This window comes from Suricata suricatta, chromosome 12 (assembly GCF_006229205.1).
Source record: "Suricata suricatta isolate VVHF042 chromosome 12, meerkat_22Aug2017_6uvM2_HiC, whole genome shotgun sequence".
In the NCBI taxonomy this organism is placed as follows: Eukaryota; Metazoa; Chordata; class Mammalia; order Carnivora; family Herpestidae; genus Suricata; species Suricata suricatta.
Genome location: NC_043711.1, coordinates 20,987,811 through 21,007,943, shown reverse-complemented (window position 1 = coordinate 21,007,943; position 20,133 = coordinate 20,987,811). Strand labels below are relative to the sequence as shown.

Genomic DNA, 20,133 nt, shown 5'->3' with positions numbered 1-20,133 from the left:
AAAGAGTCAGTTCCATTAAATGGTGAAACTTTCAGAAGTGCCCAAGGGCTTCTTTCAAAATTTACATGTCTCTTCTGACTGTACCTTTCTGTCTTTAAAGCTGCATTTCTATAACATGAACATTCAGGATGAACTTAGTTTAATCTTACTGTTTTTGTTTTGTCCCTTTACCAGCGGAGCAGGTTTATTCAACCCGCAGTGTAACAAAAATGTTAAATATTTGCAGTGAAAAATATAAACATTGTTCTGTTGATTCCAAATGGTCCCCCCATCTTCCCTGCTCTCCAGTTAATCTGACACACTGTGGCCAGATAGAGCTTTCTAAACAAACTTGATTTTCTCATGTGGAACTCTTACTGCCAATAGAGTGCAGTCCAGACTGTCTGGAAAGCATGCAGAATCTTCGAGAAGCTCATCTTTTTTTTTTTTTAATTTTTATTTTTGAGAGAGAGACAGACAGACAGACAGCATGAGCAGGGGAGGGTCAGAGAGAGGGAGACACAGAATCTGAAGCAGGATCCAGGTTCTGAGCTAGCTGTCAGCACAGAGGCCAATGTGGGCTTGAACCCGCAACCGTGAGATCATGACCTGAGCTGAAGCCAGATGCTCAACTCACTGAGCCACCCAGGCGCCCTCCAAGGAGCTCATCTTGTGTGACCTGTTCCACTCAGCTCCTTCTCTCTCTCACGTGCTTCCCGAGCTACACCGAGACCCTGCTCTTCTGCAAATCCTTTTCTTTTCCATGGACATCCCTCTGTCTAGAGTGTCCTTCCACTAATGCAGCACTTCTGAAATGTCAGTCTTGTATATACCATTTTCACACTTTTTGTCATATTCAATTACCATAATCATTCTTTTAATATTAAAAAATTGACTTTAAGTATTTGATTTTTAATTTAAATTTTATAAAGTATATTTAAAAATGAAAAATGAAATATAAATAATAACCTAATCCATTTATTAAAATACATTCCCTCAATAAGGTTTTCAACAAAGCCCTTTCTTCATACTTAAATATTTTAATTAATTTACTTATTTTTTTAATGTTTATTTTAGAGAGAGAGTGAGCATGAATGAGGGAGGGGCTAAGAGAGAGAGGGAGACACAGAATCCGAAGATAGGCTCCAGTCTCTGAGCTGTCAGCACAGAGCCTGACGCGGGCTTGAACTCACGAGCTGAGCTGAAGTTGGACGCTTAACTGACTGAGCCTCCCAGGACCCCCCCATACTTAAATATTTTTAAAACTAGGTACCTGATAGTGGGTGATATTAAGGAATTGTTGATTATTTTTCTTTTTTCTTTTTTTAGGTGTGCTGTGGCATTGTGATTCTATGAATGCCCTTATTCCTCGGGGACGGCAGCTGAAGCATTTAGAGGTGAGGTGTCATGATGCCCCCAACACTTCCAGATAGCTCAGGGAGTACACATACATGTGCATACGGATACACAGATAACGCTAATCAGGAAATTGTTAATCATTTTTTAACCTAAGTGAAGAGTACTTGGAATTTTTTCTTTGAAAATTTTGATGAAAGCCTGTTTTTGTTGGGGACGGGGAGAATATAAAAATGGCTGCAAGAAAAGTTGGTATTAATAAACATTTTTAAGGGCACCTGAGTAGTGCAGTTGGCTAATCATCTGACTCTTGATTTTGGCTCAGGTCACGATCTCACAGTTTGAGGGATCAAGCCCTGTGTTGGGCTCTGTGGTGACAGGATGGAGCCTGCTGGGGGCTCTCTCTCTCCCTCTTTCTCTGCCCTGCCTCTCAGAATAAGTAAATAAACTTGAGAAGTTTAAAGTTTTTAACCTCAGCTCATGACGAGTAACAGACACACACACACAGAGCACAGACCCACTTGTTGAAGTGACATGTAGACTGCTGCATTTTTGTGTGGTGAGAATACCACATAATTGAAGTTCTTTTTAAAAGATAATTAACTTTAAAATTGAAGCACACTTGACATACAACATTGTATTGGTTGCACGTATACAACACAATAATTCAATATTTGTATATATTGGGGATGGTGGCCACAGTACGTCTAGTTAACATTCTTTTCCACACACAGGTACAGAGCTTTTTTTTTTGTGTGTGATGAGAACTTTTAAGATTTTCTCTCTTAGCGTGTATGCAGTACAGTATTATTAATTGTAATCATGTGCTGTCTGTTACATCCCAGGACTTAATTTATTTTATAATTGGAAGCTTGTGCTTTTGAAGTTTTTAATAACATTTAAGCAATACCTGTGAAGTTACAGTTGCAAGTTTTACATGTTAACATTCTCCCCCCTCCATTCCACCTTAAAAATCCTACATAATATACTTTAAAAGAAAGAATCTTTCAGCCCCTACATTTTCTTATGTCCCATTTCTTATGGCTTGGGTGTTGTGCAGAGGGGAATGTGCTAAGGAAATCCCTGCTTGCCCTGACTCCGGTTGTGTGTGAGGTCTCCCCTCCTAGGCTCCTCTAGGCCACACTGACTGTGCTCTACCCTGGGTGTTCACAGGCTAGTATTCTGCTTTTACAAATATTGCAGTTGTGATTAGGGGTTCAGTGTTTCTCATCTCTACCAGACCGTGAGCTCAACGTCAGAGACCCTGTTTTACTCCTCGTTAGCACCTTGCACACAGCCTGGTGGAGAGCAGGTAGCAGATAACCGAGGTGCTGGAGGCACACAAGCAGTATTGCCGTGCTGCTGTCTGTAACATTCTTGCCACACGGAAGTGCCTTGTGTTCAAACCAAGAAGCCATCATGTTTAATCAGATTCCCTCTTGTCACTCCCAGGCTTACAGCCTGCTAGTGACCTTCCACAGTCATTACAATAAAATCCACACTCCTTTTGTGGCCTGTAATGCCCTTTGTGATTTGTCCCTTGCGCATCTCTGCCACGTTTCCACTGCCTCCCCGCAGTACGACCACACGTGTCGTGTCTTCTGTCCCTCCATGCACACCACATTCCTTTTCATCACGGGGCTTCAGCTAGAGGTGAAACTTTCCTCAGACATCCTTACCTTCACTCCAGGCACTATTTTCTCATTATGGTTTGGTTTTCTTTATGGCACTTATCACTAGATGAAATTATCTTATTTTCAGCTCATTTTAGTACTTAAATTAAAATTTTTAAATTTATTATATATGCTTTGAAGGCACACTGTAGAGAATATTACAATTTACTCCAGTGGTGTTTTTCCTTATTGCTTCTTGTGGGAGAACTAGACAATGCCCCGATGTGTTGTTCTTTTGTTTACTATTGTAAACTTCATGGAGAAGGAACTGGGTCTTTTTTTTAAATTAAGTTTTCAATTTTAATTCTAGTATAGTTAACAGAGTGTTGTATTAGTTCCAGGTATACAGTACAGTGATTCAACACTTCTTACAACACCTGGTGCTCGTCACACCAAGGGCCCTCCTTAACCCCATCACTGATTTCACCCATCCCCCACCCCATCCCTTCAGGTAACCTTCATCTCTCTGTAGTAAGAGTCTGTTTCTTGGTTTGCCTCTCTCCCTCCCCCTTTGCTTCTTGTTTTGTTTCTTAAATTCCACATTTGGGTGAAAACATATGGTATTTGTCTTTCTGTGACTGATTATTTCACTTAGCATTATACTTTCTAGCTCCGTCCATGTTGTAAATGGCAAGATTTCATTCTTTTTTAGGGCTAAGTAATATTCCACTATATATACATATGACATCATTCGTTTATCCATTTATCCATCCATCCATCCATCCATCCATCAGTGGACACTTGAGCTGCTTCTATAATTTGGCTTTTGTAAATAATGTTGCAATAAACACAGGGGTGCATGTATCCATTTCAGTTAATGTTTTTGTATTTTTGGGTAAGTACCCAATAGTGCAATTGCTGGATCCTACTGTTCTATTTTTAACTTTTTGAGGAACCTCCATACTGTTTTCCACAGCGGCTTCCACAGCGGCTGCACCATTTGGCATCCCACCAGCAGTGTAGGAGGAGGAAGTGGACCTGTCTTAATCAGCATGACTTGCCCGCTGCTGAGACAGTGCATGGCAAATACATGTATGTTAAGTGGAGGTGTGAATAAACAGCTGACCTGTAGATGATCTAAGAAGTCATTTGTCCCCCCAGAGTCCAGAGACTTTTGTACAGTGTTACGGTTTAATTCCAGATGTTCAGAATTTTTTTTATGAAAAGTCAGTATTTTGTCATATTTTGCTGCTTAGAGTGTTGATTGATGTCTTAGGTTGGCAAAATTTCTTTCCTTAACTTTATTTTCATTGTCATATCAACTTAGCATTTTTCCTAAGATAACTGCATATTCATAGATCCTCAACAAATATATTCCTATTAGTAAAAATCCAGTTGAAGGGCATTAGCTCCAGTCAGTTGCTTTACTTTTTCTGGTAGTAGTTGTAGAGGTTGTTGGCAGTCTGGTTCTGTATGGGTGAGGGGTGGGTCCATGCCACCTGCCACTTCATTTGCCCAGGTGTGACTGATGACCATGAGCCCCATGCTGAGCTTCAGAATCAGACTGAGTGGCTCCTCTCACTGTTGTTAGCTGAATCAGTGCTCTGGGAGTGCTCTGGGAGTGCTCTGGGTGTGCTCTGGGGTTCCGGAGGCCAGGGGACGCATCTGCAGAGCTGGAGGAGGGTTGGACGTGCTTACTGAGGCTTTGCCTGCATTCTGTCTCTCCAGTGCTGCTTTGGAGAAGCTTTGGGAATTTTGAAGCTATAGGGAGAAACCCTCTAGTTTTTTTACTGAAGTGGCTTTTGGCTGGGGTGAGTAGGAAATTTGGACTCTTCAGTAATTCTGAAGCTTTTTGTAAGTTTAGAGACAGGAAGATCTTCTGTGAAGCTGTTTCCTCATGAAATCTGATTAGAACACAGTATTAACATATGAAATGTAACTGATTTTAGTTATAGACTTACTAATGTATTTGAATGCTTTAAACTTTGGTTACATTAGAGCCATACATTTAAGAGATTTTTGCATCTTGGTTTGAGAAGCAAGTGAATTTTTTTTTTTTTTTAGCATTATGGCAAGAAATTGGCTATGGCTTTGGAGGAGGAAGGTAGAGTAGGCCTCTCTATATCCATTCCACACCTGTTTAGATAAAGTCAAAATTTTCCACAGAGAATTTAGAGATAGATAAGAAAGATGAGGTTGCTTATTACTATTATTTTTAAAAATTTTATTGTTGAGTAATCTCTACATCCAACATGGGGCTTGAACTCACAACCCTGAGATCAAGAGCCACATGCTCTACTGACTTAGCCAGCTGGGTGCCCTGAGAGTGCTTTTAACAGGCAACACTATTTCTTTCATTGCTTTAACTTTATCATTATCACAGACTTAAGTATTTGCTAATTTTTTTAACAGGGATCTGTGTACCTAATAAAATGTTTTTGATTGTGAAAGAGTACTTCTGTACTGAGTCCCTCAGTCCCTTGTGTAGGCCACTGTTACTCCTACTTTTTTTATTCTTTCCTGAAGAATTCTCTTTGTATAAAAACATATTTTTCCCTACCCACTTAAAAAAAAAACAATTGGTAGTGGTCTTTTCATTTATTCCTATTAAGTTTATTTTCAGTTGTTTTGACAGAGAGAGAGAGAGCGGGGGGGAAACAGAATCCTAAGCAGGCTCTGCGCTAACGGCAGATCATGAGATCATGACCTGAGCTACAACCAAGATTCTGATGCATAACCGGCTGAGCCGCCCAGACGCCCCACTACTCTTTTCATTTAAAATATCTGAGGTATGTCACAGTACACCCCTGCCTCATTCATTTAATGGTTGCCTAGAGTTTGTTATATGGACGCACCTTTTTATTTTTCTTCCTCTTTTTCTTTTAAAGTAGGCTTCATGTATGGCCGGGTGGTTCAGTCGGTTAAGCATCTGACTTCAGCTCAGGTCATGATTTCACAGTTCATGAGTTCGAGTCCCACATCAGGCTCTCCGCTGTCTGCACAGAGCCCACTTCAGATCCTCTGTCTCCCTCTCTCTGTTCCTCTTCTGCTCTCACATGCTCTCTCTGAAAAATAAACATTAAAGAAAATGTTTCTTTAAAAAAATAATAAGGCTTCATGCCTAGCGTGGGACTTGGACTCATAACCTCCAAGATCAAGAGTTGCATGCTCTCCCTATTGAGCCAGCCAGGTGCCCCCAGAATGCACCTTAATTTATTCAGTCAGTTCCCTATTTGTATACATTTTGGGTTATTTCCAGTTTTTTTATGCTACACAGAGTACCATGGGTTAATGATAACTGAATGTGCTTGGATTAAGATGAGCTTTCTAATATTTAAAGTTTTTTTTTCCTGAATTAGTGTATCTGTAGAGAAATGTTCTCCAGCCTGCCCCTGTCCACCAAATCCAGAGAAAAGAGGAAGTGGGTGCAGTCGAGTAAGGGGAATAGGAGGCAGAGACCCGCCCTACCACTCTCTCCCCTTCCCCCACTGCAGGAGAGGTGCTGCAGGCTGAGTTCCTGAAGCGTCCGCAGACGTACGTCTGTCCTTCTGTGGATGTCTGACGTGTGGACCAGGCCTGTAGAGCCCAAGCCCGGAGTGCGTGTTGCTTGTTATAAATTTAGATAATTGGTTTTGGTTTTTGGTTTTGAGACAATTGCAGCACCATCGGTTGGCTAACAGATTATATCACTTTCTGGAAATGCATTTGTGTTCCTTTGCTCAATTGGTAGATATGTACCTAAATTAAAAAATGAAAACCAAAAAAAAAAAAAAGCCAGCTGATTTTTATTTGAGCTACTTGGCAAGGAACTTAAAATTTTTTTTTTGTTGTTTTTATTTATTTTAGAGAGAGACAGCAAGAGCAGAGGAATATCAGAGAGAGAGGGAGACACAGAATCTGAAAACAGTCTTCAGGCTCTGAGCTAGCTGTCAGCACAGAGCCCGATGAGGGGCTCGAACCCACGAACTGTGAGATCATGACCTGAGCTGAAGTCGGACACTTAACCGACTGAGCCACCCCAGCGCCCTGGCAAGGAACTTTAAACATGATGCTTTGGTTCCAGTGCAGTAACTTCTGAAAAAACTGAATTTGGAATTTTGAGGCATTCTGTAGTTGAACTCTACAGTATTGTGTATCTCCGTAGTCCGAGTTCTTAGTGATGACACTTCAGAACACTACTCAGCGCACCGATTCTCATCCCCATCAGTGTCTCCTCTGTGGACTGCTGTTGCTTCTAAAATACTTTCCTCAAAACCTGTGTGACAGTTCTTGTAGTGTATTCTTTCTCTTTGTGTTCATAGAGTCCTAACCCATCACTGTTGTCATGTGTTCAGAGGCCATGCACACTGTGCCAGTGGCAGGCAAGCAGGCATGAGCTAGTGGTCTGTGGGCATCAGTGTGCCCTTGCCTGTCGTGGTGCTCAGCTAAGGTGCTGCTCGGTGTTCCCGAGCCAAATGTGTTTGCTCTGCTGTGGCCTTTCTGCCACTTACTTTGTGTTCTAGTGAGTAGTTCTGACCCATGGAGGCAGGCAAAAGGATATGACTTGTAGCCTTGGGTTGTGGCAAAGAAAGTGTCACACAGTATCATATACTATGTCAGAAGGCAAGTTTTATGGTTCGATAAAGTGCCTACAAGAAGGGATATGAGAAGTATAGAAATCATTAGGTTAGTCAGATTCTGTCTTGTGAAAGGCCTTATAAGACCACAGGACAGCCCAGCAAGTCGGACCATTGAATGTTTAAAGAACAGGTGGAGGAAGCAGTGGCTCGAAGACATGTTTTCACCTGAATCTGAAGGGCAAGCAGATTACCTGTGGATAGTGCCTGATACATTTATACAATCTGCTTTAGTGACCTCTCACATCCTCCATTCATTCTTGTTGAAAAAGGTGCTCCTGATTGCCTAGTGCACACACTAGGATGAGTCCGAGGTACTGACCCGAGGCCGAAGGCAGGCGGCTTTCTTTCTCTCATGAAAGTGCTATGCTCCTCTCTGGTGGCAGGAGTGTTACTGCCGTCTTAGAAAGTTGTATTTTTTACCCTCCGTACTGAATCAGAGGTACCATGATACCATGGCTAAAGAGCTATGAAGTGAAGCATTCGTGCCGGGCGTTTAAGGAATGCAAAGTGGAGTGAGCGCCCAGCCCTGGAGAAGCTCACAGCACTGTGGTCAGACGGGCCACAGAAGAGCTGGTGTTTAAGTGCTATCAGAAAGGTCGAGTACCTACAGAGTGACGGGTGTGGGAGGGGCCCATGTCTTTCAGGGTATTGTTTTGGGAGATAATTTTTGTGGGAGTAAAGGTCAGGGAATGAGTGATCAGGGAATACTTATTCGTATATTGTACTGTTAGTGTAAGACTTTTTAATAAACTAATTATTTTGTTTTTTAATGAAGGAAATGTCCAGTGTAAAATAAGAAAATATCCCTGAATTTTTTCTTTATGAATCCTTTTCTGAGCCTTTATCTTTAGTGCCGCTTCTTCCTAAAGCTGTTTAACCCTGGTGAGATTCCTTCTAGCTCTTTCTCTTTGAGAGTAGGAGAGGAAGCAAAGAGCTAGCTCTAATGTTTCCTGTGCTCTTTACATCTGGAACTTAGGCAGGCCTACAGGGACCCACCTGGAACCAGAGGAGTGTGTAGCAGTCAGGATATGGGGATGGAGGGAGCACTGTCAACCTCTGGCCATGAACATGCAGCTTGGCCAGAATTGTATTATACCCTTAGTGGGCCCCAGACTTTTTACTTTATGTTATCTGTTGAGCTCCCGTATTTGCTCTTTAATTGCTGAGGGAACTTACTATGTTGAGTGCTTATGTGTGAGTCATTTACTATTTTTATTTATATTTCTTAGTTTTTGTGAATCTTCCCTTTCCAATACAGGTTAACCTTAAACTTTTTTTTATTATTAATTTTTAAAATAAACAAGTTTTGGTAGAATGGTAGTAAAGGGACCAGAAATGTAAGTTTATGTCAGCTGACTAGAGAATTTTGGTGGGGCAGATTATAGACAAAATGAAGTAGCTTTTATTAAAGCTTGTTACTTTCCTATTTATACTTTCTGGATGTTTCTTTATTTTTGAGAGAGAAAGTAAGAGAGGAGAGAATGAGAGAGCACACATGTGCATGGGGAAGGGGAAGAGAGGGAGGGAGAGAATCCCAAGGAGGCTCTGCACTGTCAGCATGGAGTCTGACTTGGGGCTCGATCCCACATACAGTGAGATTATGACCTGAGCTGAAACCAAGAGTCTGGACTGAGCCACCTGGGTGACCCTCCTATTTATACTTATAAGCGCTTGTTTGAAAAGTAAATATTACCTTGGCAATTTGCTTTTTTTTTAATTTTTAAAATTTATTGATTTATTTTTTAGAGAGATAGAGAGAGAGGGAACAAGTGGGGGAGCAACAGAGAGAGAGAGAGCGAGAGAGAGAGAGAGAGAGAGAGAGAGAGAGAGAGAATCCCAAGCAGGCTCCACCATGTCAGCCTGATGGGGGACTTGAACCAACAAACCATGAAATCATGACCCAAACTGAAATCAAGAGTCAGATGCTTGACTGAGCCACTCAGGTGCCTCAGCAGTTTGCTTTTATATGTGGTGATATTTGTAGTGTTACTCATCAAAAGTTAATTATTCTTTAAATAATTTTAAACTTTATGCTTTCTTAGAAGTGATGGATTACATTTTGGGGCAGAACTTTTTCTAAAGGACTGCACACACATTGTCTCTCCAGTTGTCCATCTGGGGGCAAGCTTCATTCCCACAACACAGCCCAACACCTTAAACAAGCAAAATCTATTTTTAAGTGCTGGCAATAATTGTAATAAAGCTTGTGTACCAAAGCTGATTGTTTTTCTTCTTTGGTTCTCACCTATTCTTACTTTTGTTTATAAATGGGTCTGAACTAGTATCCGGTCTCATGTCAAGTAGACCCCTTCAGTGGAGAGGGCTATGAATGGAGAGTGTCAGGGCTGCACAGTGGTGGCAGCAGTTAGTGAAACCCAGCATTCCTTTGAGGCTGGACATAAGGGTTCTTCTGAGAGGCTGGAGCTATCAAGGAAAACTGAAAGTCTGTTCAGGACACTCACTCTTACTTACAGAGATAAGGAAGTAAAAATATGTTTCAGAAATAGCTTCATCCATTATTAAAATGTGTTTTGGTGGTTGAAGAAGGACCAAGCTTCGTTTATATCTGGGCTTTGTTACCTTCATCCAAAATGAAGGGAATGGGACTTTCAGATTTCTTCTAGTTTTAAAATTGCTCACTGCAGGCACTTGGTTGGCTCAGTCAGTTGAGCATCTGACTGTTGATTTTGGCTCAGGTCATGATCCCAGGGTTGTGAGAGTGAACCTCATATCAGGTTCCTGATGAGTGTGGAGCCTGCTTAAGGTTCTCTCTCGCTCTCTCTCTCTCTCCCCCTCTCTCTCCCCCATCTTGCTCTCTCGCTCTCTCTCTTCCTGTCTGTCCCTGGCTCATGTACACACTTGTGTTCTCTCTCTCTAAAAAAACAGAAGAAGAAGAAAAATTTTCTCCTTACTCTCTAGAAAATTTGCATATGATTATTTTCCTCCTAGAAATATAGTTAATAATGGGGCACCTGGGTGGCTCAGTTGGTTAAGCATCTGACTTCGGCTCAGGTCATAATCTGTGGTTCTTGAGTTGGAGCCCCGCATTGGGCTCTGTGCTGACAACTCAGAGCCTGGAGCCTGCTTTAGATTCTGTGTCTCCCTCTCTCTCTTCTCCTCCCCCACTCATACTCTCTCTCTCTCTCTCTCTCTCTCTCAAAAAATAAATATTAAAAAAAACCAAAAGAAATTAGTTAATAAGATAATACTTTAATCTGGTTAGCTAAATTTATAGGTACTATAAATTCTATATTTCTATATTGATTCTTTACATTTCTATAAAAATATTAAAAATTTTATAACCCTATCATGTTATATATTAGTTTTTCCCTATCTTGACTATTGCAGAATGTTAATTTGCAATTATTTAATTTTCTTTGGCTAAAGCTATTATATTCTCACTGGGTAGGAGTCTTCTAGAAATTTCTATTGTGTGAATTCCAGCAAGATTCAGGGACCAGCCCCAGACATTTTAAGGATTAGGTAGGAGTTCACAGTCTATTCAGAATTTGCTCAGCATCCTCACGGTCACCACCTTGGTCCTAGCTATCATCCAGTCTCACTTGTACTATTTCAGAAGTCTCCTAATTGGTCCCCTTCTTTCTTCCCTTGCCACCTCCAAGTCTGCCCTTGACACGGAGGGATTCTCTTGATCGGTAAGTCATATAATGCCACTCCTCTGCTCAGAATCTACTACTGTAGCTAATGTCTTTATTGTATCCCACAAGGCTCCGTGGCATAGCCCTCCACCTCTCAGACTTCCTCCCTTTATCTGTTCTGGTCACATAGAACTGCTGCTTTTCTCTGGCAGGCAAGGGGGCTCCCTTCTAGGGCCTTTGCACGTGTTGTTCCCTCTGCCTGTAATGTTCTTCCTCTAGATATGTGCATGACTAGCTCCTTCACTTCCTTAGGCTCTTTTTCCAAAAATCACCTCAGTGTTCTATGTATCTAAAATTTCAGCCCTCCAACATTTCATATCCCTGCCCCTGCTTAGTATTTTTTTCTCCTTCACATTTATTATCTGGCACTGTGTATTTTATTTATCTGTTTGTGTATTATCTCTCTCTTCCACTAGAATGTAAGCTCTTTGAGGACAGGGATTTTTGTCTGTATTGTTTACTATTCTATCACCTATAACAGGGTCTGGCCTATGGTAGGTGTGCAGTAAAAATTTGTTGAATGAATGAATGAATATTTCTTAACACAGAAATAGCATAGATTAACCCTGGTCTGTGAATTATATAAATTCTGAATGTAGTGAAGTATCAGTCAGTGTCTCGTTGGAAACCACTCCAGGTGCTTCAGTCAAAAAGGGGCATAACTCTAGGAATTAGAAAGAAGGGCTGGAGGAGCTATTGGGGAATGTGGTATTACTTAGAGCCCACATACCCCCATTTTGCATTGATGCTGCCGGGGTTGACTGCTACCAAGCAGGAACCTGCACTTCTGTCGGAGCTGCTGCCAGAGCCTCATGGGAGCCCAGCTACAGGGGCTGGAAATGTAGATTTCAGGCCCGCCAATTCAGGGACAGTCTAGAAGGGTAGGCTTGGGGCTACATAGTGGTACAAACTGTCCAGCACAGGGAGTATTTAATTCATTTGGGGAGATAAACTTAGATGTAGGACAAATGAAATTGAGTGGTTTGAGCTGTGATGCCAAATTAATAGCACAGGGTAAGATCTGAGATCATGAGTGAAACATTAGAAAGCTAAGAATTAAATCCCAGTTTAGCCTAGTCACATCCATGTGTTGAACCACAAAACTGAACTCAGCTTCTAGAAATGGAACATGACAGGAAACATATCTTTGCTGTGGCTATGATCTCTTAGCGTGATTAAGTGTTCATTTCCGTGAGTTCAGTAAATCTGTGTGTAGGCCCAATTGTGTCCCAGATTAGATCTCTGTCGCCTAAAGGATCATACTGGCCTCTTCTAATCTGATTACAGAGCGGTTACTCAGAGTCTTGCTGTCATTTATAGGCCTAGGATGTGAAGGCTTGTATTTATGGTACCTCTGACCAAGTGCTCCTTTCTTTGCTGCCGAAACCATCTCTAGCTCCCCACTCCCCAAGATAAGTCACCAATATCTTGTTCCTCTTCTCCCTTCCTTTCTTTTCTGACTTTACAACAAGGGCAGCAAAGTCTAAATATATTTGATTACTAACCATATTCATGTTCAGTACTCATCAATATTTATGACATTGATCTATCAATAATAAGCTTATTTTTATTAGGATGATAGCATTTTTTAAAGTTTATTTTTGAAAAAGAGTGAGTGAGCAGGGGAGGGGCAGAGAGAGAGGGAGAGAGAATCCCAAAGCAGGCCATGTGCTGTCAGCCCAGAGTTCTATGTGGGGCTCTAACCCACGAACTCGGAGATCATGACCTGAGCCAAGATGAAGAGTCAGACATTTAACCAGCTGGGCCACCCAGGCAGCCCCGATGATAGCATTTTTAATGTCTCATGATGTGGAGGGAGAAAATAGTGGAAATGGTAGGAATTGGTGGGTCCCCTGTTCCCTTTGCTTTTTTCCTCATTACTCTAGGCCCCAATTTAGACTGACCTAGGGATTTAGGTTGAGTGTATGTTTCTTAGATGTGAAGTTTGTCATTGATAGATGAAGAAAGTACCTCCTCTATCCCTTCCCCCAACAAAATGAAATCTTATGTAATGGTTTTATTTATAGATCTGGAACTCTACCATGATTTGTTTTATGAAATTCACATCCTTTTTTCCCTTAAAAAGTGAATTTCTAAAGGCTATTAATGTTAAAAAGTCTCTTCAGAGAGTAATTTATCATGTTTTTTGATGAGTTAAATTTATGTTCAAGTACCAGCTTATTTCATTCATCAGATTATTTTGGATTTCTGTAATGCTGATTACTTTTATTTAAGGATGGTCCTGTGCTACTGATAAACATAAATTAATGAATCTTTCATGTGCTGATTTGGATCTATCTAATTATGTTCATGGATTCACTTGTAAGCACCTAATCGATTTCTTAAAATTGTACCTAGTTACAGTCCCTAACTTTGTAATAGGATTTAAAAATGATTTTCTTCATCCAAACAAACTGAAAATAAGCTTCTGTTGTTTTTATTTTCCCACAAACCAGAATGAATTCTGTAGCAAAAAAAATTAACCACTAGAGCAGCTTAGATTGTTGTGTCTTTTGTGTCACTGAATAAATGAAGGCTTAATGTTTGCGTTTCTACTGACAGCCATAGCATTTTATTGAATGCTGTGAAGCTGGAATCCTTGCAAGGAAGGGTTGTACTGGGGGGTGGGAGGGACGCTGGTCCCTGGTGTGTTTGCCTTTTTAGTCTTCCAAAAGTCTCTTTCTGAATTTGAAACACCATGTTAGAGAGAACTATTACCTCCTCCAAATTCTACAAGAAAAATGTTCTATTTGAATTTAAGCAAAAATCATGTATTTTCCTCTTCTGCATGCCTCTACTACTTTCCCCTTTTAAATGATTTTATTCCTACCCTGAGCTTGCTCTGGTTTTGAATCATGGTTATTGGAGACTCTCTAGGAAGGTGCTGGGCTGACAGTGCAGGGGCTGGGAGGCTGTGACCCAGAGCAAGTGGGCGGCCAGTCCTGCTTTCCCGTGTCCTCATGTGTTCTCAAGGAGTGGATGTCTTCTGAAAACGCCTGTAGAAACTGTTACTAATTCATTTAAATTAAATCTCCACGTGGCAAGAGAATGCACTTGAGCCAGGAAAATATTTGTGACCCAGAGATACTTAATCACTTTTGATTTCTTATAGGCATTTGCTTTTCTTTATTTCACCTTTTATTTGGGGACTTTTTAAATTATAGGACCTTTTATTTCATTTTATATATTTTGAGTTTATTCATTTATTTATTTTGAGGTGGGGAGGGGCAGAGAAAGAGGGAGAGAGAGAATCCCAAGCAGGCTCCACACTGTCAGCACAGAGCCCATTGTAGGGCTTGAACCCGTGAACCGTGAGATCATGACCTAAGCTGAAGTTGGATGTTTAGCTGACTGAGCCACCCAGGTGCCCCTATTATGGGATGTCTTAAACATACACAAATGAAGAGATAATAATATAATTTACCTCCATTTACAGATCATCCCACATTAATGTTTTGTTACTTTAGAGACGTGATGAATTTAGGCACAAAACAGTTGGGTTGTGTATTATCTTTTCTTCCTTGGCATTGTGTTTTAAAAAATTTTTTGAAGTTTATTTTGAGAGAGAGAAAGGGTGTGTGTGTGTGTGTGTGTGTGTGTGTGTGTGTGTGTGTGTGTGTAGGGGAGGGAGCTGTGTGGGGGGTGGCACAGAGTGAAAGAGAGAATCACAAGTAGGCTCTACACCGCAGAGCTCAGCCCAGGGCTCAATCTCACAAACTGTGGGATCATGACCTGAGCTGAAATCAGGAGTCAGATGTTTAACTGACTAACGCACCCAGGTGGGCCTCTTGGCATTATGTTTTAAGCAGATTTTCCTCAGTTTACAATACAAGTTGAGGTGTGCCCTAGTAACCCCTGTGGCTAGTTGTAGAAAAGCAGTAACTGAGTTTGATCTTTGAATGAATGGAAATACACTGAGTATGAAATAGATTGCAGCTAGAGCTGTGCTTTAAGAATAGGTTAATTTACATATAGAATATTACTGGTAGGCTCAACTTAGCCACTGAGGACCCTCTGCTTTCAGTTGTAGTATGTAAAAATTCATGTTATAAAACTAGTAGAACCTTGATATAGATGGGAAATGCTTTCTGTCCTCCTTTTTCTCTCTCCTTCCACTGTCCTTTCTTTTTTCTTTCTGCCACTCATTAAACAGATATTTGTTGTCACTGCACATACACCCTAAACAAGGTAGGAGCTTATGCTGTGGGAAAGTTGGCAGATAATGAGCGAGTAGGGACATAAATAGAATCTAGTATTTGTGATAAGTACTTGGTAGGTAGACTGAATGGTATATTAGAGAATAAGACATCAATATTGATCAATAGATCAATAGGGTGATTAGAAAAAAAAACTTCATGTGCTGGTGATTTTACACTTAAGATGTGAAGGGTGAGAAACAGCTGTGAGGAGAGGACTTTGGGCAAGGGAATAGCACTTATAAAGGCCCTGAGGTAGAAAAGAGTCGGCGCTGAAGTAGGAACCAATAGAGGGATTATGACTAGAAGGAAGGTGGAGTGGGACCAGTAGGGACCAGATCTTGCAGGCCCTTGTAGATCTTGGTAAGGAGTTTGGAGTTTATTATTTAGTTAGCTAGTAAAAGGCCTTAAGCAGGATTGTAACAGGATCTGCTTTCCCTTTATTTATTTTTAATTTTTTATTATTAAGTTTATTTATTTTGAGAGAGAGAGAGAGAAACAGAAAAACAGAAACAGAGTGTGAGCAGGGGAGGGGCAGAGAGAGAGAGGGAGACCCAGAATCCGAAGCAGGCTGCAGACTCTGAGCTGTCAGCACAGAGCCTGATGCTGGACTAGAACCCACAAGCTGTAAGATCATGACCTGAGCTGAAGTCGGATGCTTAACTGACCCAGGCGCCCCACTGCTTTGCCTTTAAAAAGATATCTGTCTATTGTGTGGAGAATGGATTTCTGGGAGTGAGAGAACAGACTTTTCAAAGGCTACTGCAATAGCCCAGGCACCTCAAATTAGGATGACAGCAGTGAGAATGGAGAGAAGTGGTTGATGTCAAGGTTTGTGGTGATAGGATTTGCTAATGGCTGCGATGAGGTGAAGGGGCCATCGGCAGTGGTTAGTATTTGGGCTTGGTTGGTTGTGTAGTACCGAAGTGGGGAAGCCAGGAGAGTTGAGTTTGGGAGAAAATTGGAGCTCAGCTTTGGTTGTCTGTGCAACACCAAGATGGAGATTCTGAATGAGTACTTGGACATACGTGTCTGGAGCTCAGGGAGCAAGTCCTCGTACTATTGGTAGAACTCCTCGCTGTGAATTTGCAGGACATCATCTAGGAAGAGAATGTCGGTGTGTGTGGGGAGAAGAGCGAACACCCCAGCTCCAAGGAAGTCCAGGGTTTAGTTCGTGTTACTCTGGAGGAGCCAGCAGACTCAAGACCGGACTGAGGGGAGGAGGGAGAACAGGATAGCAGGTCACAGTCGCTTTGATGATAAGGGACAGTTTACCGGTGTGGAAGGACAGTTACTGTGATGGGGTCCTAGATTGGATTAGGTGATTGGAAGGTCACAGTGGCCTGATCAAGAGCCATGTCAGTGTGTTAGGATAGATGGTAGCCACCCTGGGGAAGAAGTGGACCAGCCTCTGAGAGGAGCACTTCCTGTGCAGGGAGCAGAGAAGGGCGTGAGCGTGATGAGAGGTTTTCTTTTCTTACTGGCGTGTAACATTACAGTGCATCCGCCTGTTGCTCTGAGGGCAGTACCAAAGGGACACCTGAAGGTTTTATGTTATTAAGTGGGTGGAAGGGGTGGAATTTAGAGCCTCAAGGAAGGGATTTCCCTTTGTCTGAAGGATGGGAGCAGATGCAAGCAGGTGGTGGGAAAATAAAGGAAGTTCTTGGCACCCTCACATTACTCTGCATAAATAACTTTATTCTTTCCTAGCTGTTACATTCTTCAGTGTCTGAATATGCATAGACATCCAATTTGTATTAAAGAAATGAGGAGCAGACGTTTATTGCTACTTATTGTACATGGAAATTCATCTTTTTTAAGGAGAGGAGAAGGGTTTAGAAATAGCACAAGATGTACATAGATGCTTATGAGAAGTGAAGGTATAAGCTACAAGAGAAAGGAAGAGGCCTGGGGATGCTTTATTTCATATGCATGTTGGAATTTCTCCAACTTGCTATTTAGGTTCAACCTTAAACTTCACAGTGAACATGTTGCAGTTCTGTCCTTCTGCCCTCTGAGGGGATTTTCTTTATTAAGTGTGTAAGACTGAGTCATGTGGAAGGGACATGGGAGATTGCTGTGAGCAGGTTAGACTGTAATCCCCCCAAAGACAAGGATTTTATTTTATTTGCCACTGGATAAGTGTTAATGAATGAATGAATGAATGAGCTATTAAAGTAAGCATCACTGTGTTAGTAGTGGACAGTAAAATGACTATAGCATTTTCAGACTTTTCAAAAATTTCATTTTTGGGCTAGAGATCAAATTCTTATATAAAACATGCAAATTAGAACACACTAGATTTGCAAAAATGTTTAAGTCTCACTGTAGGAAGTAGGTATGTGGAGCCGTGGGAGATTTCACACTGATGCTGTGAGACAGTACGACCACTTCATGAGGGTTGGACCCTCTCTGCTTTGCAGGGTGCACGTGCCTGCCCTGACGTCCAGCAGACTGGCGGGAGACTGGCTCTGCCCTCTTGCAGGCTGTGACTGTGGGTTCCTGGAGTCCAGAGGCCGTGGGGCTGATGCTGAGTGAGCAGGAGTTAGGACTGTGGACTTAAGAGTTCAAGTACTTTTTCTTCCATTGTCCTTTAATTTATTAATGACTGTGTCCTGTATCTTAGAATGCTCTGTATTTTCTTTTGCTGCTAAAGGTATGATACTAAAAAAGATAGCAGTCTAACTAAGAAAAAGTTATTTTGGATTTGATGAAATCAATCTTTCCTACTGCATACCTTGTTATCTGAGGTGGAAAACTAAAAGACAAACAATTTATTTTTTCTCTTATTTTAAAAAGTTTTATTGCGATATGATTTATATATCCTAAAGTTTGCCTACTTACACAATTCATTGATTTTTAGTATATTTACAGAGTGTGCAACTATCATCATAATCTAATTTTAGAACATTTTCATTATTCTAGAAAGAATACCTGCACATTAGCGATTACCTCCTGTCCCCCTGCTTCCTCAGACTGAGCAGCTTCTACTTTTTGTCTCTCTAGATTTGCCTATTCTTGACATTTTGTATGAATGATAGATGTGAAATTTTGTGATTGGCTTCTTTAATTTAGCATAAAGTTTTTGAGGTCCATCCATGTTGTAGCATGTGTTGGTGTTTTATTTCTTTTTATTGCTAGACAATATTCTACTGTATGGATATAATATGTTTTATTTATTCATTAGCTGACAGACATTCAATGTCTGGTTGTTTCTACTTTTTGGTGTTATAAATAATAGTGTTATGTACAAGTTTTGTGTGTAATATTTTCTTGGGTATGTATCTAGGAGTAGACTTGCTGGGTCATATGGTAACTGTGTTTAACTTTTTTTAGAAATTGCCAAACTTTTTCCAGGGTGGCTGTATTATTTTACATTCCCACTAGCAATGTGTAAGAGTTGCAATTTCTCTGTATCTTTTTGCTGATATTTGTTACTGTCTTTCTCTTTTTGTTTACAGCCATACTTGTGGCTTTAATTGGGGGAATAGAGATTAAAACACAATGAAATGCAAAGAAAAAAAACCAGACCACATACAAAGAAGAAACACAGTGAGATGCCGTTACACAGTCACCAGGCATGCTAGTAGTTAACAGTTTGCTAGAAAATGAGTAGATGGTCTCTTAGTTATTTTATATTACTCAAAGATGATTTTGGTTTTTTAAATAATTATTGAGGTGAGGTTGTTTTATTATTTTAAAAAAATTTTTAAAGTAAACTCCACACCTAGTGTGGGGCTGGAACTTACCTCCCCAAGATAAGAGTCTTAGGCTCTACCAGGTGAGCCAGCCAGCTGCCCTGAGATGAGGTTGTATTATTTTCATTTTGGGGGCCCTCCCACTTCATAATTTCTCTCTGCTGTATTGAAGTTGATGCCAGCTGTGTCTGTTCATTCACTCATTCCCTCCATCAACACTCAGTGAAGGCCTGTCTCCTCTCAAGAGTCCAGTTCCAAGAGAGCCTAGGACACCCATGTCAGCACCAGGACATCTGATTTTGTGATTTGGGAATAAAGCATGCTGTAAATGGCTGTACAGTTATTGAGTAGATTAGATGGGCTGCTGTTCTCCAGAACTTTTTTATTTTTTTAATTAAAATTTTTTTTTTTTATTTTTGAGAGAGAGAGACAGCTTGAGCAGGGGAGGGTCAGAGAGAGGGGGAGAGACAGAATCTGAAGACAGGCTCCAGGTTCTGAGCTAGCTGTCAGCACAGAGCCCAATGCGGGGCTCAAACCCACAAACCGCAAGATCATGTATGACTTAACTGACTGAGCCACCCAGGCGCCCCTGTTCTGCAGAACTTTTTACCAAGGAATACCTGTTACCCATGACGACTCTTATTGTTTTTACTTATTGTTAAATGATTCATTGGTGGTGGTTCTAAAAACTTTCTACAAATGGTCTATATTCTTTTCTGAATTGGGGTTTTGGAATGTGCAGTAAAATATCTAAGAGCAAATGACAGAAGAGGAGGAAATCCATTTTGGAAAAAGTTTATGTGTAAAGATTATGATTTTTGAGTTGTAGTCTGGTATGTGGTGAACAAACTTAGGTTTTGGATTTGGCTGTCACTTACTGGTTGTGTAACCTTGGGTAAGTTAAAAACTTCTTTAAGCTTCAATTCCTTACCTTTAAAATGGGAATATTTCCAGGACGTCTGGTTAGCTGAGTTGGTTAAGCGTCTGACTTCATCAGGTCATGATCTCACTGT

At 41.0% G+C, this 20,133-nt stretch overlaps 1 protein-coding gene across 2 annotated transcripts in view; it reads left to right on the top strand.

Moving 5' to 3' along the window:
• Positions 1 to 20,133, top strand: part of SFMBT1 (Scm like with four mbt domains 1) — a 130,011-nt gene that overhangs the window by 9,362 nt on the left and 100,516 nt on the right. Inside the window, exons 2-3 of one of the 2 annotated variants that reach the window (XM_029917613.1) lie at positions 1,309 to 1,376; positions 17,846 to 17,993. The gene's annotated coding sequence lies outside the window, so the exon portion shown is untranslated. The remainder of the gene's footprint in view (positions 1 to 1,308; positions 1,377 to 17,845; positions 17,994 to 20,133) is intronic. The other variant, XM_029917612.1, reaches the window with a different exon arrangement.